This window comes from Borostomias antarcticus (genome assembly GCF_949987555.1).
Source record: "Borostomias antarcticus genome assembly, contig: scaffold_71, whole genome shotgun sequence".
Classification (NCBI taxonomy): Eukaryota; Metazoa; Chordata; class Actinopteri; order Stomiiformes; family Stomiidae; genus Borostomias; species Borostomias antarcticus.
In genome coordinates, this window is record NW_028175841.1 from 815,947 (window position 1) to 840,012 (window position 24,066).

Genomic DNA, 24,066 nt, shown 5'->3' on the forward strand with positions numbered 1-24,066 from the left:
TATCGTTACCAATAATGTGGAATGATAATCTGGTTGTCTAGTTTGAAACTACTCGATATTGGGTATGCTACTTTGCTCCTGTAAATGGGTAGGCTACTTTGCTCCTGTAAATGGGTAGGCTACTTTGCTCCTGTAAATGGGTATGCTACTTTGCTCCTGTAAATGGGTAGGCTACTTTGCTCCTGTAAATGGGTAGGCTACTTTGCTAGTTACAGCAGTCTTGTTGTGTCTGTGTAGTCATAAGGTGATGGCATAGGCCTACAAGGCTTAGAGCTAAGCCTAGAGCATATAAGTAGTAGCTCTACTCCTTTTCTGTAATGGTTACATGTAATCTAGTTATAGTATGCCTTACTGTACACTCAATTTATTCAAATTTGTACTAAAGTGATGATTATGACACTTAAGTTTAAATTCCACAAATATAACAGTATGTTTTGTTGTTCTCGTTTACAGAAGTCATCAACATGTCCCAAAAGCATAGTGTAATCTTCCCGGGGAAGGGGACTGTTTGCTTCCGGAAGGGGCCCTTGGGCTTTTTGCGGCAGGAGCCTTCAGAAGAGGCAAGAAAAATTAAAAATGACCGCTCATTACAAGACAGGTCAGCGCCAGTCAAAGAAGATGTGGTCAGGGTGAATGCCAGGACTGTGGTTTTTAACAGAGGAGGGGATTACACAAACCGGAGTGAAGTGCTTGGGGAGTATATCCTCCAGTTTGGTAAATACAAGGGCAAATCCTTCAGATGGCTGTTGGAGAACGATGTGGGGTACACAGTGTACCTGATCAAGACTGTCCAGAAGGAGAGACACTGGTGTCTTTGTGGCAGAAGGACACTTCAAGGACAGTCTTGTCTCCTTTGAGGAGTATGCCCTCAGTTTCGAGGAGATAAGGTCTCTCCTCAAATATGAAGCTGAGCGGTCCACTGCTCCACCACGGCTTTCAGAAGAGGACAACCTGGTTGGCTTTGGTGTCAGAGCGAAAGACACCTGGAAGGAAGTTTGGGACAGCAGGGCTGATGGATTTGCTACCTTCATCATGCGCCAGAAGTGTGCAGCTGGAACCAAAATGCACAGGTTGCAAAAATACCTGTTAGACCAGCAGACCAAATCCCTGAACCCCCCCACTCTTCTGACTGCCACACCTCTGTCTCAATCTACAGGTATGTCAGTGTCAAACACCCTTATAAGAAAAACATTTATCCTAATGTAATGTGCTAGTCATAGTGATGTCTGTGTTTTATTTTACAGATGATGACGAGGAGCTTGACAGGGCAATGTTAAGTATTTCTCCCTCCAAATTTATCCAGGGTGAGTTAATTGAAAAATATTTTGTTACTTTTCCTGGTCACTGTGTTTTGGCAAATGATCATGATCAACAGTGAGAATGTTATTTTCATGTCCTCAGATTGACCAGGAGCTGCAGTCACAGGAGCCCCAGCTGTGTCTACAGGCCGAGGTTCATCTCCATCAGAGTGGTGGAAGAGTTCTGAGACACAGAACGCCTCCACCATGACTGAAGGCTTCTTACACTGGTTTATTGTTTTGGCCGTGTTCTGGCCTTGTTCGGATGTCCAATTTTGTTCTTGTGTTCTACTAACAAAAGCAAACGGACTGTTATGTCCAATGCATCATGAATTATCCGGAGGCTAAGGTAAGTCATATGAATTTTCTATAGGAGTTGCATTCAGCAACCCTTTTTGCATGCATTTTAGATTAAGACTAATTAAGACTACTAACATTTAGTTCACTGCATGCTATATACTGTGTGAAATGTTGTTTTGTAATGTCACTTGACTTCCCCTGCTGTGTAAAAAATATTCTTCCCTAAAACCCCCAATTTGAGGAGATGGGGACATGACAATCAGGTTAGGAGAGTGACTATTACATACATCTAGTCATATGAGGAGATGGGGACATGACAATCAGGTTAGGAAAGTGACTATTACATACATCTAGTAATATGGTGGAGAGTGACTCAGTATGTTTTCTTTTACAGTAAGGAGCAAACCCACTGCCACTCAATCAAGGCCTTCTGAAGTCATTTCCTCTTTTACAGTAAGGAGCAAACCCACTGCCACTCAATCAAGGCCTTCTGAAGTCATTTCCGCTGTAGCGTCTGGTCTCCTCCCATGGTGAATATCTCCAAATGCACATAGTTCTTCCACCCTCATTCACCACCTAATGTTGTAAATGTCTATTCATAATTTCAACAGGTCCATCTGCAAGTGTGAAGCAACCAGCTCTTGTGAAGCATCCACCCATTCCAAAACAGCTACTGGCTTTGTGTCCGCAGTCTACAGTGAGGCAGGAAGTCCCCCAAAGTATGCATTTTTATCAAGTATTATTTCACTGATTGCTGTCGTAGATGTATGGGTGACCCTGGTCAATGCTATGCTGATGTAACAGGTCTCAGTGGAGCTGGCAGCCAGACCACAGCTGCAGCAGCTACTGCGTCTGCAGGGAAGACAGTGCCTGCATTCCTCTCCGGTAAATAGAGAATTATAATTGTATTATTTATTTGTTGTTGCCAATACGGTAGCTGTCCTCATGAACATGTCATCTATTACATTTCCTTTCTATAGATTCGGCACAATCTGAACCTCATGCTGAAGGATGCAGCTCAGGGACTAGTACTTCTCTTACTGGTAAATATGAAATTGGTTCAAATGTGTAAGATTTCTTCCTGTTTTAATAGGGATTTCTGATTCTTAAAATAATAATTTGTATTCTCAGAGCCTCTCTCCTCTCATGAGCTGTCAGCAGTGCCCAGTACACCTCTGCCATCACGTATAGAGGCAACTCAAAGTAAGTGTATTAATATTGTCTCTGTGTCTGCCCATGTGAGGCAGAGAAGTGTCACAATCACAGTGGTATACCTATGACTCAAAATATTGTTTATTATATTCCATCCATTACCAGGCAGTTCAAGCCACCCCAGCTGTCCTCCTCCCCAACTTCCCGGCTATGACCATGATGTGAGCCAGTGGACCTGTTCACAGCAGCAGAAGATATGGATGAAGATGGAGTTGGAATCCATGGGTCTATGGCCGGGCTCTCCTCCTGTGAGCAATCCCATGAAGATGGTGTCATTGTGGCACCTCCCTCCTCAGCCTGAGTTGATAGACAACATCTCGGATCTTCCATCACCGAAATACTTTCACCAACCCCTAATTGAACATCAGCCCAGAGAAGCTACAGGAGAGACAGCATCTATGGCACGCTTTAAAAGAGGGGAGTGAGACTGTTAGTGTGCCAGTTGTTACCTTGTCTCCAGCTGTTGTGAATCCATGTGAACCTGCTGCAGCCACACCTTTAACTGAGGACGCCATCGAGAACATTGTGCTGGGCATCATGGAGAGGCAGCAGCAGCAACAACAACAACAACAGCCAGAAGGACGCAAGAAACAAACAAAGACATGTCTTTCCTGTTGTCAGCTAAAGTCCATGTTTGAAAATGACGGCTCCTCCATCCATTTCTTCTCCCAGCAGGGCACTGTCCATTATTTTTACTGCTCCAGTAAGGTTTTTAAAGCCTATGGTCCTGAGGGTCTCACAAACCCCAAAATGCCATTTAAAGACTTTGTGGGGACCAAAAAAAAGTTTCAGCAAGAACTGGAGGACACAAAGAAGAGGGTGGAGGAGAGAGGGCAGAAAAAGAGGAAGAGGTCTGACACCCTGCAGCACACAGGTCGTTTGTGCCGTTTTTGTCACATGGCATTAAAGCAGGGCCCAAACAGTCCTCATGTCCACACAGGCTTCCCTGGTGTTGCAGGGAAGTACATTTACTGCCCAGCTAAGGTCTTCTCCTTGTACAATGACCAGGGCATGGACAAGGAAATGACCTGGAAAGACTTTAAGGAGTCTGTTTTTTACCTCAAGGAAAAACAGAGATGGGAGGTGGAAAAGGGGAAATGATTGGTGTGGGCGATACGTCTTCCTTGTAAATAGTTACATTTTCAATGTGTGTTTTCCTATGTTGGCTTCCTTATGTGGGTGTGTGTTCAATTCAATTTTGTAATAGTATTTATCATTACCATGTGTGTGTTTGGATGTGTACATTTTTTTAGAGCCTAATAAATGTGTACTTTTATTGATGTGTCATGTGTCTACTGTATGCACTGTTTTGTTCAAAGTAAAACATACAGATGTGGGAACATAAGAATGTAACTTGACCCGCGGTATTCTAACAGGCGCTTTACGTCATTCCGCACCACCGCTCGCCTGCCCATAGGGGCGCAGTAATACCACTCATTGACCCATGGCTGTAGCTCATCTCGCACATTAGATGAGCTTACCGTTCTCAAACTCCTTGTTCTCTGTCTGGTTGTAATTTAATTATAACGAACAAAGCCTATCTATTTATAGTTTCTATCTCTGTAAATGTCGCCGGGTCTATATCTGTTAACTGTCGGGACAAGTAGAAGTTTAATACAGTAGGCTAACTGAGTGTTTTCATATGGAACATGGCATCAGGACGAGTAAGATGGCTAACGGAGATGACCAGAGATGTGTTTGAAATGGTTCACTCACTCCCTCCCTATTACCATGGATGTATTGAGTGCGACTCATAGTGAACTACATGGGGAATGATTTAACAGTTTTGGGACACATGGAATATAACTGCGTAAGATATTCATGACTCAAACAAGCAGACGCTCCGATCACTGATGTCAGCAGGTTGAAATATCAGGTAGTATTCAGGTTCCATGTTTAGTTGAATGATTAATCCCATATTAATGGTTGGAATTCTAATGATTTGCAAGTGTGGTTTTGTCAACTTTAGTGCTGTCTGCTAATAGCAGGCTGTGAAGCTGCACGATAGTACAGCTGTAGCTATTTTGATGCTATTAGTTCAACTTCTGTTTCTCGGGCAGGAACGGAGACGAACTCGCATTAGCAGCAAAGCAGCTACAGGAATGATCTTAACATTAGCTAACTGCTTTAGCTACTGCTAGCTACCGTCTTCTTCACTTCTTCGGTAAAACATGACACCGTTGTGTTGTGGTATTGTGGAGGGCTTAGGCAGAAGCAGGAAGAGAAACCACTTTTGCCCCATATAAGTAAAATAATGGTCTCATAAGCATTTTCGATTGTAAAATTGTGTTCACTTGTTTTAGTTTGCAAACATATGCAATGTTCCTAGCATTCCCAGCTTTGTATGCAGTTTTAATGTGAAAGATACATCTTGAATGCAGTCAAGACAAATTATTTTGCCTCATAACTTTTGTCAAACCCCCTGGTTCCAGTCAATTGGATTATAGGCTATAGGCTACTTTCGTTTACAATGACGTTATCATAAAAACAATAGCCTAAAACCATGTTTATTTACAATGTATTTTCTTTCATTGATAGCATGCCAATAGGGTGAGGAAAACGACGCGCGGTCTCTTTAGCCCTGAGACCATCAGGCAGGCAGCTCAGGAGGTCATTATGTTGGTTATTATGATATTATGTCTAATAATACATTCGTTGAAAGTACACAGGCGGACCTACTATACGGAATTGGACCGAGGAGTGTTCTCATATGGAACTAGGCTGCACACGCCCGCCCGCGACAAGAGCTGAATTGTAGTCAGCTTTCCCCGCTGCGCGCAGGACGCGTGCGTCCCCCGCTGATCCGAGCGAGAAGGAGGAATGTCAAAGCACCCGCTAACGCAGGCTACCCCCCTCCCACGATCCAGGGCTAGGAAACCGGTTCATCCAGTTTATTTGAATATAAAAGAATTTGGGGGGGGGGGGGGGTTACAATAGTCTAGTCCAGGTTCGCTGGAGGACCTGTATTTTCAGTGTTTGCTGGTAGCGGACTGCATCGATCAATGCAATGACTCTCCATGTTTTACCCTTTTCATCAATAAAACATCATTTTTACAACCATGTCTCATTGATTGGGAAGGCATTTAGAGCTGCCGGTCTATTAGCCTACATTCGGACTCAGAGGATGACATAACTGTTTATTGAGAAACAATTGGCTATATAAAGAAATACCACAATGCATGTAGTCTAGATATATTACATTATGGTTATACACTTTATGGTAGACTGCCCTCTCGCTCGCTAAGCAGGCTACATTGTGGCTGTTTTGTTCATCGCAGAAGCCTATAGCCTAGGCTACACATTAGAAAAATGTTTTTGTTTATATAGACCTAGAAGGAATCAGAATATGTGGAAATTTAATTTTAGCCTATTTTAATACAATTCAAAATCTGCTTAGAGGGAATTATTTTTAACGGACATTATGACCTGAGCATAATTAATAATTATCTAAGTTAATATAGGCCTATGAGAACGCAACGCTTTTTACGATAGGCTAGGCCTATGCGTCTTGTGATTGTACTGTAGCCTAGGCTACAACTTAAGGCTTGCCCTATTGAATTCATTTCATTTCAGACACAGGGGCACCTGTGGGCACCACGATACACGCACAACATTTTGAATGAAATAAGATGCCGTTGGTCAGTGTTGTGTTTTTGTTTTTATTTATTTGCAAAAAAGGCTATGTAAACACATCGAAATAGATACACAAAACAAAAAAACAGCTGTGTACTAGTAGGCTACCAGTAGCCTGCTACAGAGTCCCAGGGAGCAACACCCTGGCGAGGCACACCCCTGGCAGCTCAGCGAGTCACACCCCTGGGACTATGGCACACCTCACCCCGGCAAACCTCACCCCCAGACACCTGCTGCTGCCTGTCCCTTCAGTTCTCCCTGACATCCACATTCCTGACCTGGACACAGATCACTGCCGGAACCTCTGGCAACGGACCAACGGTCGTCCAGATCGTTATGGTGCCCTTCTGTTTCGTGCCATCCTAACCCGTGGGACTTATCAGGCCTGGGTGCGGAACACCAACTGGGATGGTTCACGAGGCAAGCAGGCCTTGCCACAGAACGTCCGGAAATGCATCACAGATGCAGTTCTCCTAAGATGCCCTACCTTCACCAACATGAAACAGCTGAAGAACCGAATCAACGAGATGTTGCGCACTCGTCGGAGTTCTATTTCAAGGGCTCTTTTTCGCAGTTGAGCTGGCTGTATGGGGCAAGAGAGGACTGTAAAATACAGTACTGTATTACAGGATATACAGTATGCATTTGGTACTAGGATTAAGGCATTTTATTTTGTGTTTCTATATCAATGACATGCATGTGTGAAATTTTTTTGCAAATAAAAAAAACGGAAGAAAAAAAACATTGACCAACGGTATCTTATTTCAAAATATCTTGCCGCACTTACCATTTGTATTGTTCACGCTATAATGGCCATATGGTATTACCATACCATCTGAACACACCCTGTCCCCAGGAGAAGTTCTAGTCATTGTTTCATTGTTAGCGATGATTTGACTGTTCAATGGATATCATTCGGTCCTTGGTCGCGAAAAGCCTATTAGCCTACAGTATAACGACGCACACTGAAAGTAGGCTATACCAGTAGCGAAATAAAAGACAGAGTCTACAGTCTACTGTAGATATAAAAATACATTGATTGCAAGGTGCATAGCCTGAATAAAGGCAGAACGTGAGACAGGGAACCCATTCTAGTACAAGGCTACTGCGTGCGTGCAAGACTGAGTGCGTTCACATTTTCCATTTCCAAACGGTTTTCCACCTCACCTAATTTCGCTGTTGATTGGTTTCAGCTAACGTTAGATTATAGTAGCCTAGGTACAGTACTGGATATTTATTTAAACCGAAAATGGATTTTAGTAAATTAATCATCATTCCATTGTTATTGCTCCAGAATCAAATGACAACCGCTTTCATGATACTTTTGATCATAACAGAAAGAGAAATACATCTCTAAGTATCTAAGTTAATATAGGCATATGAGAACGCATCACTTTTTACGGTAGGCTAGGCCTATGCGTCTTGTAATTGTAGCCTACTGTACAACGTAAAGGCCCTATTGAATTTCTTTTATAGCCTAAGTAGACAGTAGATAGACAGTTCTGTTCTTGCTGCAGTGTGTCTTAACCATGCAAGTATTTTTTTGGGGGTATTCTTCTGTGGACACTGCGAGGGGCGCCGGACGCCAGAGCGCGCAGCTCTTCAGCCAACTGGAGATGTCGCGTCTGGGGAGGCTCTGCGTCTCTCCACCAGTCCCCAGCGAGTCCAAGCTCCCCAATGAATAATACTTATTTATAAAAGCCTACATAGCGCGAAACTGTGCATATAATAGGCTGTAGCCAGCGCGAAACTGCGCATTCCCTATAGCCGTTCATTGAACAGCTGGCGGCCGGTATAAATAAACAAAATATTGTGTATGTTTTTTTCATTTATAATTTAACAATAGGGGGTGCAACAGAACACCATTTTAGGGAAAGTCATTGACAGGCGGACTTCAATGTTTTATTAAAATATAGTTATGTGCAAATGAAAACCCACAATCGTCCTATGGACCTTACCCGATTTTGAAAATCAGATAAAGGTGTTCACAAGACCATTTCAATAATCGCATTATTACAATTATCGGTTGATGACTCACTGTCAAACCTGCCGCTATGCACAAGATAGTTAATGTCCGGATATGATTGGCAATGAGTGATCTTTACTCATGGCGACTATTTCAATTTTGTATGGATCCACACCTCCGATCAAGCTTATTTTTTCTTTGTATCGTGCTGAAGCCATATAGTCTACTGCGCTCAGACTTGGCTACATTAGCTGGTGCCCCCTCTTCAAATTTACTTCCGGGGTTTACGAGTAGCCTACCAGTTGAATGCGTTCCAGAAACAAAACGCAAAACCCTCACGTTCACCACATCTTTACTAACAAATATATTTACAATACTGTTATTTTGCGCATTTGACTTAACAGACACCACGTCTTGACCCGACGTCAGTTGCCGAGATAGATAGGCTACTGTAGGCCTAGATATATTATAGGTGTTCGTAATAATTAAATTACATCGAGATGGAGAAAACATGTGTTTGAGAACAAGGTAATAATAACAATTAAACGTTATTTGTATAGCCCCTTTCATACAGATTAATTCAGCTCAAAGTGCTTTACAACAGAGCATTTAAATTAAAGAATGTGAAATTTAATGATGCTTCATTCGTAGACTATAGGAGAAAAACACTGAGCCCAGCCTGCTAAATCTACTCAAAGACGCCACCTGGCGGTGGTGCATCACTAAAACGAAATAACACCCGTCTGAAATCCCACGAGATTTCCAACGGGATTTCCCTGCCAAATACCGCGACGTGAAATGCTGCAGCAAGTTACATTTCTAACTTCCCACATCTGTACAGATGGCATTGACAATGACTGTCTTGATATTCACCTGACTTACAATGCAGATTTGAGAACTGCAGAAAATAGGATCAGAAGATCAAACAAAAAGGTATAATAGTTAACAATGAACTGATCTGGTTGTTCTTCATAGTGCAATAATATAGCATATGATTTATATATAATACCACAGAATCCAGATTGAGTGTTATTATATCTGTGAGAATATTAATATGATATCTCCCTGATGGGAGATCATACCCTGGTCTCCAAGCAAAGAAGAAAAAGTGCACTGTGCTGATTGGGTGAAGAGGATGATCAATAGTGCCCACCTTTGCCATCACTTATGGTAAAGACAGTTCAAAGTAAGTGCAAGCATAGTGTCTGTGTGTGCTCGTGTGAGGCAGAGAAGTAAGTCACAAACACAGTGGTATAACTATGACTTAATATATCTATTATTTTCTGTCCAGGTCAGCCATTACCACGCAGTTAAAATATCTATCTATTCAAATATCTACCATAATCAATATTAATTTTTTCACAATTCACAATTTCAAAGCACACCAACAACTGGAAACGTTTAGGGAAGTTTATAAGAAATGCACAGAATGATGTACCGGTATTTTTCAGAAATAATGAATGAAGGAATTATTAACTTAATGAACAAATGAATGAATTGATGTAGTGTATCCTCTGTGAAAGCATAAACAGTTAGGCCACAACAAAGAACACTCAGAGGAAAAGATGTGGCAAGTGTGACAAGTTTTAATTTCTTAACCCCTTTCACATTCAGACAGATGGTTGGGTATACATAAGAACAGACAGATGGTTGGGTATACATAAGAACAGATGGTTGGGTATACTGTACATAAGAACAGATGGTTGGGTATACTGTACATAAGAACAGATGGTTGGGTATACATAAGAACAGACAGATGGTTGGGTATACATAAGAACAGATGGTTGGGTATACATAAGAACAGACAGATGGTTGGGTATACATAAGAACAGACAGATGGTTGGGTATACATAAGAACAGACAGATGGTTGGGTATACATAAGAAGACAGATGGTTGGGTATACATAAGTAGTCAAGGAGATCAGCATCATTGATATATTGCAATCACTATTGACCGGGAATAGAACCCCGGTCTCCCACATCCTTCTCCACTTCGAATGCATGATATATACTGCAATCTGATTGGCTGTCAGTCTGTTCCAACTATCCCCGACCGGCCCCCGCGTGGGAGTCCAATTGTTCTGACCATTACTCTACTTGTGCAGTGGGGATCGGCTGGTTGATTTTGGTGTCCTTCTTCCAGTCCCTAGTGTGGGTTGGGGTTAGAATATGGGTTGGGGTTGGGACAGGATCTGATCTATAAGGCAAGGGGTAAAGGTTGGAGTGAAAGGATGAACATGTGGAGGTTTGGGGTATAGTCCCATAAGGTCATCCCCACCGGGTCTTAAACCCCGGTCTCCCGGGTGTGAGTCCAATGCTCTGACCACTACTCTACTTGTGCAGTGGAAATCGGCTGGTCGATTTTGGTGTCCTGGGACTACTGCCTCTTGTATTGCCAACAGAGAGATGCAGGCCAACATTGTCGGGAGTAAGGGAGTAAGGGAGGGAGGGATTGATAACCCGACAAACGCTATACTAGCTGCGCGGCTTCCAGCCACGCAAAAAAATACATGGGACGTTACAGACACAGCGCTTCCCCAAACATACTACTATCTCTGGCTCCCCCTGGTGTAGACTTAAATGAATTACACGAGCCTGCCTACTGTTCTCTCTCACTTCTCCCTAGTGGAATATACTCTCCTTCACAATAAACCCTTCCTGCCTATCACACCTCTACCACCATCTGGTGGAGAATTGAAGGGATTACATTTCCTTGGTAATTGCTTAAACCTGTCTGTTACCAAATTTCCAGTGTCTGAACAGGGATACATGGTTTACTACAAATGAAATTAAACTGAACTTTTACAGTGTATCTCAAATATCCAGTGTATTTCATGACCTTACAGTGATATAGATTCACATATTGCTTTAGCGTGTTGTATCAAACGTGATTTATAAAAATGTTCTACAATACTTTATAAAAACCTCAACCTTTCCTCCCTCCCTCGGTCGCCACGGCGATGGGAATGTCCTCAAGGTCAAACCGGACCAATCCAGGATGGCTGAGACAACATTACATTACATTACAGTCATTTAGCAGACGCTTTTATCCAAAGCGACTAACAATAATTGCATCTAACGTAGGAAGAGCCAATGTACTACTACTTGCCAGAACTCACAAGTGCATCTTCTTTCTAAAACAAGTGACTAAGAGCATAATCTAGTGCTGAAGGCAAAGTGCAAGAATCACAAGCTTCTCTAAACTCTCTCTAAAGGCTGTGAAGGGCTGTGAAGGGCCGGCTTAGACCCGGTGATCTCCGGTCTCTCTGGAGCTCATACCCGTGATCTCCGGTCTCTCTGGAGCTCATAGCCCTGATCTCCGGTCTCTCTGGAGCTCATAGGAGCTCATAGCCCTGATCTCCGGTCTCTCTGGAGCTCATAGCCCTGATCTCCGGTCTCTCTGGAGCTCATAGCCCTGATCTCCGGTCTCTCTGGAGCTCATAGCCCTGATCTCCGGTCTCTCTGGAGCTCATAGGAGCTCATACCCGTGATCTCCGGTCTCTCTGGAGCTCATAGGAGCTCATAGCCCTGATCTCCGGTCTCTCTGGAGCTCATAGGAGCTCATAGCCCTGATCTCCGGTCTCTCTGGAGCTCATAGGAGCTCATAGCCCTGATCTAGTCAGTCTGTACCCATGACTACAGATCTGCACCAAGTTAACTAAACTCACAGTAGTGATGGTTGTTGAACCTTATGCCTATCCACTCCTGTTAGCTGTGCTAGTTGACACAGGAGACAAGATAATAAAATATACATTTAGTGATTCATATGAAAAATAAAATAAGACAGTGAGGGAGAGTGAGGGGCGTCTCTCAGAAAGAGGGAGAATGTGTCATAACGTTGAGAGAGAGAAAGAGAGAGAGAGAGAGAGAGACCGTCACTAAAAGATATTACGCAGGTTACAAAGGAGAGGTAGATCTAATGAGGCAGTTCTAGATTTGAGAGTCTAAGATTTTACATCGATTCAGTTTTGGAACTTTCAACATAAATTGTCGCAAAACAATTCAATCTCCTTCAAAAGCTGCTCAAAGTGTCTCAGCTGTTGTGTGAACCCGCCTTCACAGCATTCTAACTGAATGGTGGGTCAGGGTGAGGGTTAAGGGGCGATCTTACAGTGAAGTCTGAGTAGCTGATGGCCTCGCTGGGCTTCTGCTCACTGTTGAACGCATGCAGGGGGGGAGGGCTCTGGCTGCTGGTACTGCCCTCTACTGGCCTGGCCTCCACTTGGTACTGTGGGACAACGAGAGGGAATGCAGGGTGGAGTATAGCACCATTATGTTAACTTGTGAGTTTTTATTTTTAAAATATATTTTTAGGGCATTTCTGCTTTGTGATAATGTGGACTACAACAGAATGACAAATACATGAATAAGATGAGCTTCATTGCTAGAACGATGACCATTTCAGTTAAATTTCAAATGTCCATGACTTTTCCAGAACTGCATTATGCAGTATATGATCATTCCTGGACTCGGACCACTTTGTTATAACTATGCATTTCTGATCCTTGATGACGCAGCCTGGTGGTGGGACTGAGGCCGAGAGCGGCGGAGCGGGAGATGGAGGGCTGGTCCAGGTGGGGGCGTGGAGACGGCCAGGGAAAGCCAGGGGGAAACGGGAGTCGCGGCGTGGGAGCCGGCAAGGAGGAGACATGGCGTAGAATCCAGAGGGTGTGAGGACAACGGTGGAACCTTGCAGGAGTAAAACAGGAGAGAAAAAAAACACAGGCGAGTGAGTCTACAGAGGGGAAAAAACAGGAATTTTTACAATTAGTAATTACAATAGACTAAGCTAGTAGGTTACTGTGTTACTGTGGTTCAGGCCGTACCATGTAATGGGCTAGGAACGTCTGAGCCCCGAGCGACGGTTCCAGCGTCCTCTTGTAGAGGCTCAGCTAACAGGCAACAGGTGCGTTGGGTTGTTAACTGACTGCAGCTGCTGCCAAGCGGAGCCAGCCTCTCTGGCGGGGGGTGGAGTCCGTGCCTCTGGGTAGTGCGTCTCGCTAGCCACGCCCAGAGCGACTTGACTGGACCCGAAGTACGAGCCGGGCCCACAACAAGAAATAGACGAAAGAGCAGAACCTTTGCACATCTGGAGCCGGTTGCACCAGTCATTACTAAGTGGTGACTAGGCCTAGTCATAGCCTAAGTGTTGTCTAACTCGAGATTTAGTCACTAAATTTAAATGGGCTGCACCACTCACGACTAGTTCCTAGTAACAACTAAATATTTACCCCACCCTGGGAGGTGGTGTAAGTGATCACTAGTGCGAGGAAGTAGCTAATACTAAGACAACGCCTAAATTGCCATGGTGCAACTGAAATTAGACACCAACTAATATCAATCAATCAAAGCTTTATTTATATAGCGCATTTCATACACAGAGGCAACACAATGCGCTTTACAGAGAACAAGGGAGGAGGGCATACGACCCAGCCCTACATATTCCAGAGGGAAGAAAAAAACCAGTATCACCCGGGGGCCAGAAAAGTGAGCTGTAAAAATTCTTCCCTGACCCCTCTCAACATCGAGCAAGCTCCTGGAGTATGGTTGTCTAACGGCTAAGAACATTTATAAAGCAATAAATTACATTAAATTACATTTTCAGAGTAAGAGAGGCTAAAAACATGATAGGAGAGACATGGCAAACACGGGTGTATGTCTGTGTGTGCGTGAATGTGCCTGGGCCCAGATAGAGGCAGAGGTAGGGAGGGGGTAGGAAAAGGATACAGACCCGGATTAGGGTGAGGGGAAGGGGATCTGAGCCCAGGACTGGTGTATGTCTGTGTGTGTGTGAGTGTGCCTGGGTCCAGGTAGAGGCAGGGGTCAGGGGTAGGGTGGGGGTATCATCAGTTTCTGGGGCTTTGTCACTGTGGAGTTGTTTGACTACCTCAGTGACCTCCTCCAGGGAAATTGACGATGACCCCCCTTCATCTTCCGGCTCTGCCTTGATCAGGTTCAGGAGTTCCACAAAGTGCTCCTTCCAACGCTCAACGACCTCCAAAGTTGAGGTCAGCTGTGTCCCATCCTTGCTGTATACAGCTTGGATGGTCCCCCGCTTTCCCTTCCTGAGGTGTCTGATGGTCTTCCAGAAACACCTTGGTGCCGACTGAATGTCCTTCTCCATGGTTTCTCAGAACTCCTTCCACACCCGCTGCTTTGCCTTGCATATTAAGTGGATCATCTCTGCACTGCATGGCAATATCATCTTGTTGCATGTTGTCTAGTATGTTTTTGCAGCCTTCGGAGGTATCATATTTGATTGGAATCATTTCTGAAGCACTTGATTGAGTCCTCCTTGATTTTTGTGCGTGAAGTTCTTCTCTCACCCTACAATTTGCCTCATGCTTCCAAAGGTCCCTTCTCACGAAGAAGGCATAGCAGTGTGGGCAGGGCAAATAACTACTGGGGTCCACATCACCCTCTGGCTGATGCCATGTAACAATTTCCCCCTCTCCCTTCTCAAGGACAGCAACATTATGCTGATAATCCCCTTTGTAACCCTGGCAACTTTACTCTTCTTAACGCCAACATTAGCATATCTCCTTGATGCTGCTGACGATTCTTCTTGGGCTCCACTGGGGTCTTGCAGGACGCACTCTAGAGCTCCATAGGGTTCACACTACCTGTTAAACTCTGATGATAATGATGGTTGATACTCACTTTCAGAGATCGAGTTTCCGTCAGTGTCATGATCGTCATCCTTGCAGGATTCACCCTTGGAAGTTTTTCCTAACACACTCTTGGGGTTCTTGCTTGGCGCACTCTTAGGCTCCTTAGAGGTCACACTAGGGGTCGCACAGAAATGAAAAAAGCATTCTGTCCCATTTTGGTTCACATAATTGGTCATAGTGTTCACCTTTTCAACGATGTATGCCAAAAAAGTACAAAATTCTACGTTGTAATCTTATATCAAAGTACATAATTTCTTACTTCCTGGAAAACAGTAGGTCATGTGCAATGACAGGTACCTTAGATTTTAGGCCAATAATCTCACAACATCCACCCTGTCAATCAAAACTCAACTACTCTGCAGCCTCAAGTGTTGAATATCCCGCTCGCTCGATAACGTTCCAATGAAATTCATCTAAACATATGTCCCACCCTTGCAGCCCGTTTCAGGCGGAAATACGTCAAAGTACGGAAGAAAGATGTTCTCCAAACTTCCCTTTCGGTGTATCTTTAAGAACAGACATAAGGGTATAGATTTAATTATGCATCATAGATTAAATGTATTTACACAGCCTTTTTGTGCTGTATAAACATACAGTAGATTTATAATTTATAATAACACATTATGGTGGTGAATAAAAAGCGTGGTCAGAGCAGGATTCCTGGTGCCATTGTTGTTTTAGAACAAACAGCATGGAGGAAGACGAACCAATATTCGTACAACACTGATATTTACAAGGTTGCATAGGCTACTACGTTGTCACCAAATTGGTCTCAGATAGATTTAATATGTCCCGATATAGATCAGTATACTATTCTGGGCTCTTCCTTGGTATACCGCCCTGCCAGGGACCATTCATTGTTCCATAGACTTTTTTCCCTCGGTCTACATTACCGCATCTACAGACAATATTATTTCATGAATAACCAAAGTGAAGAAATAACCCCGAATAGTATACCGACCAGGACCCGGGCAAGGGCAGATGTAGCCTACTAACGTTTGCAAGTGCAGCGTAAATGGCGCCTTGGGCAGTACGCAGAAAGAGCGTGCATATTATACAACTGCTTGTGTGAATACTCGATTGTGATTGGCCAAGACGCATTCGAGAGGCATACATTATTTCTCCACAACGCCCGGTATATATATCTATATATATAATACGCCCGGCATCAAACATGTTCTAAATCAATGCACAGTTCAACTGACCCTAATAAGAGCCGTAGCATCCCAAACATGATATAGTGGTTGCTATATAAACTAACTAAATTATATGCTGCGACTTTATCGGAGTTCCCTGTCTAGCAGAGTCTGAGCCTGTCTGGTCCACTTCAGCCGAGTGCGCTTGCATCAAACAGATGTTTTGCACTTGACTGAAGCACATTCTCCTGCGATTACTCACGCAGTATTATTCTTTTGGGATTATTCTGTTTCCAAGACAGAGATAGAAATGCAGATATGTATGTGAAGAGCAACGGATCAATCAATCAATCAAAGCTTTATTTGTATAGCGCATTTCATACCCAGAGGCAACACAATGCGCTTTACAGAGAACAAGGGAGGTGGGCGTACGACCCACTCTTTACATATTCCAGAGGGAAGCAAAAAAACAGTAATCACCCGGGGGCCAGATAAGTGAGCTGTAAAAATTCTTCCCTGACCCCTCTCAACAAGGCGATCGAGCAAGCTCCAGGAGTATGTTTGTCTACCGGCTAAGAACATTTATAAAGCAATACATTGCATTAAATTACATTTCAGAGTGAGAGAGGCTAAAAGCATCATAGGAGAGAGAACATTCTACGGACATGCTACGACATCCACAGCAGACACGGGGGTATCTATCGGACTTCGGGAGGTCTGCTGGTGACAGTGGGGCATCCACTGGACCTGATTAGAAGATAGGAGGGAGAGAGAGAGGCACTAGGGAGAGGGAAGGCAGAGGGAAGGCAGAGCAGGGTTAATAGCACATAGAGCCATACAGACCACACAGATATTGAAACAGGCAACCTGGGGAAAGCTCCTGGAATATATTTGTCTAATGGCTAAGAACATTTAAAGAACAATAAAAAACATTCAATTAAATTTTCGGAGCAAGAAAGGCTAAGAGCATCAGGTCCAGGCCTAAGCCGGATGTGGACTGATGTGTGTCTGTGTGTACGTGTGTGTGTGTGTGTGTACTAAATACTACGATATCCACAGCTCCGCAGCTGACACTGGACCTGGTTAGAGGATAGGAGGGAGAGAGAGAGACACTAGGGGAGACAGAAAAACGGTTAGTAGCACACTGAGTCATTGAAGCAACACAACAGTCAGAACAAGCCTGTTTCAGGATAACCAGCTTCTGTACACTACTTGATATACATACATTGCATAGCAGGATATACACCAATGTATACAGAGGATTCACAGGTAGGTTGGAGGCTGCCTTTCTGTGTCTCAAGGTCCTAGCTAGTGATTGAAGGCTAGGTCGAAAAGGTACGTCTTGAGGTCTCGCTTGAAGACGTCCGTTGTTTCGGCCCTTCTTAGGCACTCCGGTAGGGTGTTCCAGAGGTTGGGGGCATAGAAACTAAAAGCTGCCTCTCCATGTTTCTTGGTCCTGGCTTTTGGAACTGTTAAAAGTTCAGTGCCTGAGGATCTAAGTGGTCTGTTTGGCATGTACTTAACAAGCATGTCTGAAATATATTTTGGTGAGTGACTGTGGAGAGATTTATAGACTAGTAATAGTATTTTAAAGTCTATTCTAGAGTTGACTGGTAACCAGTGTAGTGATTTTAATGCTGGTGTGATGTGTGCCCTTCGTCTAGTCTTAGTGAGGACTCTTGCTGCAGCATTCTGTATTATTTGTAGCTTAGAGATTGCTTTCTTTGGTAGGCCTGATAGTAGAGCATTGCAGTAGTCCAGCCTGCTTGTGATGTGATTTGAACGGATGAGTTCTAATACCTTGTCCCTCACTTATAACGGCACATTCCGTCCTCACAATTCAACTCGCAATGAACTGAATGAATTGTAGCTACGACTGACAGTGATATCCACGACCTGGACAAAAGTTTTGGATTTGGGGACAATGAGGTGTCTGGCTATCATAAATAGTTAGTTCACAACTAGATTTGACAACTGGACGATTGATATGTTGCACTGCAAATATGCAGTATGTTACACTTCGCTCATGGCTAGCTAGCAGACTGCTTCCTGGGTCTAGACGAGTGATAACGTTAGATTTGGGTGGAGAGGGACTATAAAAGTTACTGGTTGCTATGGAAATTGTATAACTCTAACCATGAATGATCAACTTTTCAAAGCTTATATGAGCAATAAATGTATTTTGTTCTCAGAATTATGTTTTCTGTTGAAAGGCCGTTGTATAAGCGGGATAATGAACTTGGGGCGGGTCTTTGTGCTGTTTAAATGACCTTCGCGGAGGTCAATTGGTAAATTCACTACCTCCACGTCGGTCATTTAAACAGCACAAAGACCCGCCCCTCATTCATTATCCCTTACATAATTGAACACGGAATTGTCAGATTAAATTCTGAGGTCTATATAAGCGTTTTTGTGCAAAAACACCCCCATTGCGCTTTCATAGTTTTTTCAAGTACGTCAATAACCACATATCAAATGTGGCGTGTTTTGCTTGTTGCATTTGATGCGTTCGTTGCGCTTGGCCCCCGTTATTGCTGCTTGTAGCTATATTTAGGGGCCAGGCAGCGTAGCTGCCGGAACCCTATTGTATTTGCCTATATTATTATTAGGGGCCAAGCACAAAGTGCGAAGCCCCTATTGTTATTGATGGTATTATTATTATTATTATTATTCTTTTTTCCGCCATGGGAGTCAATGGCAGCCTATAGAACGGAGTGGTAACTTTTTACCAAAATTTGCATGATGGTAGAGGATGATGTGCTGAGTCCATGGAGCACGACCCAGATCGATTAGCCAATAGGGGGCGCTATAGCAGTCGACTGAAGTTGCGAACTTTGAACAGGCATATCTCAGGCCCCGTTTGACCTACAGACATGACACTTTGCACACATATGTCTCTCCTCATGATGAACAAATTTGCCTCAAGGACCCATAACTTCCGGTTATATAGATTTTCCGCCATCTTGAATTTTTTGAAAAACACTTCAAATGTATCTTCTCCTAGGAATTTTGACCAATCTGCACAAAACTCGGTAGGCACATTCTCTAGACCAATGTCCACATAGGATGTTCAGGGATTTTCAATTTTCGAAAGGGTTCGCCTGCTACAGCCAATCAAATTTGGTGTCCAAGCCGCCAAACAGGAAGTGTGGTCATATCTCAGAAAATTGTTAATGTATTAAAGCCACATTTGGCACACTCATCGGGGACAGTCCCATGACCTCTGGCAGCAAGTGGCATTGCGACAGCTCAAACCCTCTAGCGCCACCACCATGTCAAAGTTGGAAGTGCGTTAATGCACACAACTTTTGACCTGTGTAACCGATTTTGAAAAATGAGGTACCGTTGGAATCCCTCGCTCATGCCGAGTTCATCGCATCCTATGATGTCATTTTCCACCAATTGGGTTTCCCGCCATTTTGTATTTTGTGTAAAACACTTAAAATGTATCTTCTCCTAAGGATTTTCACCAATCTGCATGAAACTGGCTGTACACATTCTTTAGACTAATGTCCACAAAACTCCTAGAGAGATTTTCGATTGTCGAAGGTGTTCGCTCGCTACAGCCAATCGAATTTGTCGTCCAAGCCGCCAAACAGGAAGTGTGGTCAAATCTCAGTAAGGTTTTGATGTATCATAACCACATTAGGCACACTCATCGTGGACGGTCCCGAGACCCCTGTCACCAAGTCTATGTCGACACCTCAAAGTCTCTAGCGCCACCAACCTGTCAAAGTTGGAAGTGCGTATATTCTGAACCGTACGCCCGATTTTCAAAACTGCGGTAGCGATTTGAATAGACTCCTATGACGTGTTTCGCTTGTTGTCTTTTATGCGCTGGTCGCATGTCCTGCTTGGCCCCCACATTGCTGCTTGCAGCTATATTTATTATTATTATTCCACTGAAGTCTGACTTCCCGTAGACAAAAAATCACCAAACTTTGCAAATAGCTCCAGTACTATACCCAAAGTCCTCAACCTGCATTGTAGGTCAATAAACCTGAAGGTGGCGCTACAGCAACAGTCTAAAGTTTAAAACTTTAAAAAATCATAACAAATCAGCCATATGTGCTATCACTGTAAAACCACCATGTCAATGTAGTCCCAAGTGAGACAAAACTTTATACGCTCTGACCCTGCAGGAATTTTGAAGTCCATCATTCTGATTTTTTCATAAACTGTAAAACCTATCAAACCTATATCCTCCCACATTTTTTGTTCAATTGACACAAACATTGATATACTGTATCTTCAGACTGTCCTTACCAAATGATCCTCACAGATTTTTGAAATATGAAAAATTGAGCCCACAGCACATCAAAAAGTTTTACTGTAAACAGTTCTGTATACAGTTCCTATTAATTCTCGCCAAATCAATGTCTGATCATCCTCATAAAAGTGACAACATTGGCCACATATCCAAGATGTAGTGTGATTTTTTTCAGAATTTTATCTCAAAAATTGAATTTAAAAAAAATGTTTAATTCTGTCCTCTGAAACCAACACTTTATACAGAGATAACTACATTACCCACAATCCAACGCAAGCTCCACGAATCGGAGACATCGCTGTTGGCAACCCTACCCAACCCCCGCTGAGGATTACAATGACTAAATCGAATGATTGGCAACTGACTGAGTACACGGCTCCTGAAGTTAATGTTCAATTATGAAGAAAAGCAAATAAAACCTGTAAAAATTAATAAACATATCTAATCCCTCATTTTTCAATCAATTAACACCAAACTTGCTACACTGGATCTTCAGACTGTAATTCACAAACTCATTGACCCGATTGTTGAATTAGCAAAATCAAGTTTACAATGCATCAAAATGTTTTACAAATGTTTTACGATACGATACGAATGTACAAAATGAACATTGGAATGTCAACTTTCTTGTTGTCTTCCTATTCTCTCGCTTATTGCTCCTAAACTTGTCGGAAATTGCCTGGCCCCGCCTCATCGCTGCGTAGCAGCTTTAATTTATTTTACAATTTCTTGGGCTGAACACATTCCTTCAATCACATCATCTGCATCTTTGCTTCACTGGTCTTCTGCTCCTTCTCCAAATCCTATTTTTGACACCTCGTCGCAAGGCGCTTGGACCCCATCATTGCTTGTTGTGGCTATTACATAACATTACAGTCATTTAGCTGACACTTTTATCCAAAGCGATTTACACTGATTGCATTTAATGCAGGAAAGTCAATGTACCCCCAGACCACAATAATTAATTAGAGTTAGGGAGTACAGAGATGTTTAGCATGACTGATTAGACCAGGAATTACGAGCTCATTAAGGTGAACCTGGGCGAGGCGCGGCCTGCATAGAGAATATATGGATCAGTGTTTATATACCACAGGGCCTTGCTCTTTCAGCCTCGCTGAGCTCTCTAGGATGTAGTGAAACATGGGCATTACGTCCACTTTAGTGACCAAGCAGCGACTAAACTCTGGCGTTAATGATACTCATGAAGAACTTCTTAATTGTAGTAATGATGAATCCCCCCCTCCATCTATGGTATTGGATGAAGTACTGATGAGCTCAAAAAGTGTCTTTCCCTGCATGAAGCCAGCTGTCTTTGGTCTAGGCCGACCTAGACCTGTTTCCGGGCATTTCAGTCCATTTTCTATCACATTACATTGTGTAGCAGTTTAAGCTTTATAGCTTTATGGGAATATGACTATGACTTGGTATAACTTATGGTTATACTGTGGCTATCACACTATGAAGGAAATGGATTTAACTACACTAAATCGACTCGTCTGGGGCACCAGCCTCATGAGAGGGAAAACAGACCTAGAGATCTGTTGATGACGCTACAACGACGGGGTCAAAGCATGGAATATTTATTGAAGTATACTGATCAATTATCAGGATAATATGAACACACACAATTCAACAATATATGAGAACACAAATGTGTCAGGATGGAGACAAAGCAGGAAGGGAATAAGTGTTAGGTGAGTGCAGCCTGGCCTAGGATCTCAGCAACACATAGCAACCACAACACATCAAACAAGCAGCGTTTAGCATGGAGCTTACGGTTTGTGTGGCGCGCGGCTCGCTTCGACTGGCCAGCTCTCGGTGTAGTCTCGAAGACCACGTGACCAGCGTTGTTGGTTTGGTTGATGGGCGTCGTCCGCCGGCTCGTTGCGTCACGGTGTTGCTGTTGTTGGCGTTGTAAGTTGCAGCGACCCAGAGTTCAGGCTTGACACTCAGTTTGCAGAGTAGTACAGTCTATTCTGGCGCTGTTTGGTGTCCAGCCAACCGAAACGGTTCAGAATTAAAGTTGCAAGGTCTCACCTCTCCACTCCCTCGCTCTTGCTAGGGATGGATCCAAGGAACAGTTTTGGTTGCTTTTCAGTAGATACAATGCGCGTCAACTCGCCCGTACCTACAAGAGAAAGAACAATGGCGGCTCACAGGTTAAATACCTGCAGCTTTTGGGGGGTGGGTGCTTGTGCCCCAGTCCTGTGATTGGCCAGTTGGGGACCAGTTGATTCGTAACCTCTCCTTTGGGGGTCGGAGAGACTGATAGTAATTTTCAAGGATATGTTTTAATCCGATCTCATTACCACCACATTGGAAGGACATTAATAAAAATGACATTATCATATTCAGTACATTGGCTGGAACATATAGAATCCAAACACTTGCATCTTAATCACACGTTGGATTCACAATTTTTAATACTGCTCTGAGCCCATTCGCTCCCCAAACCCTGTTTATTCACAGATATGTCCCTCATTGAAGAATAAACACTGGCACTGGGAGGATACCTCAGTTTCATGGCTGGGATGGCAGTTTTCTTATGAATGCAGGCTCTGGAATCCTCCAGACAATATCGTGTACTGCAGTTGGTGAGAGTGAGAGGGTCGTAAAGTTGGGCCTGTTCTGGTCAAGTCCTTTGATGTGGTTCTTAGGACGGCGGTGTGAACGTCCCTGGTTCTCTCTGGTGTTTACACTGGCCCCCTTTAGTGTGAAAGGCCTGATCTGACCTGTGACCCCAGGAAGCAGGCCTGATCTGACCTGTGACCCCAGGAAGCAGGCCTGATCTGACCTGTGACCCCAGGAAGCAGGCCTGATCTGACCTGTGACCCCAGGCCTGGACTGCCTGCGCAATGGCTCCTCTGCTACAATTGACTGTTGAGTATGAAACTTTAAAAAATCAGAAACAAAACAAGTGGAAGTGATTTTGTCTGAAGCGTTGGGACACATTCTGTTTTAATTAACCATGGTGTAAAGGGCACACAAATGTCACACAAATTATTTGAAGATACATTTAAACAGCTTATGCATGGGGAGTTGTTCTGTCCATGGGCCAATGTTTGTTAAGTTTTGTGAAATTTGAGAGCAAACAAGCTAAGCTCAGTCACTAAGATCAATCAGGACAGCCATATTTTGTATACAGTGCGTCAGTTAGGATTTGTAACTATATAACTTTCCTGAGATTGTCCTGTCTTTTTTAAATCAATTGTTTATTTCAGAACAATACACAAATCATTGCATACCATTACAATTTCAAACAAAATAACAGTGTCTCTCCTAGCCTTTATCTTTACCCCCCTACCCCATGGACACCTGAGTAATCCCTCCCTCAAACCCGTGGTGACAGCATCCCTCCCACCCCATCCCATAATAGTTCTTCATTACATGATACTTTGGATTATGAAATCATAACAGTACAACAGGTTATATCCGTAGACTGTAACCTGTTGATAACAATAACACTGCATGATCAATTCCTGGGTTTGGACGGATGGATGGACGGATGGATGGATAGGAATGGAAATGAGCAATTCTCTCAGAGAATTATGTGAGCGGAGGGATTGGAGCGTTGTCAGCC

General features: G+C 43.5%; 2 long non-coding RNA genes across 2 annotated transcripts; both read left to right on the top strand.

Moving 5' to 3' along the window:
* The first annotated feature begins 883 nt into the window (after window positions 1-883).
* On the top strand, window positions 884-1,541 carry LOC311329108. The gene is made up of 3 exons (XR_014631277.1): window positions 884-1,156; window positions 1,245-1,304; window positions 1,402-1,541. It is a non-coding gene; the product is annotated as an uncharacterized lncRNA (long non-coding RNA).
* Window positions 1,542-2,406: 865 nt separating this feature from the next.
* On the top strand, window positions 2,407-3,011 carry LOC311329109. Its single transcript, XR_014631278.1, has 4 exons — window positions 2,407-2,483; window positions 2,579-2,641; window positions 2,730-2,801; window positions 2,916-3,011. It is a non-coding gene; the product is annotated as an uncharacterized lncRNA (long non-coding RNA).
* The last annotated feature ends 21,055 nt before the right edge of the window (window positions 3,012-24,066 follow it).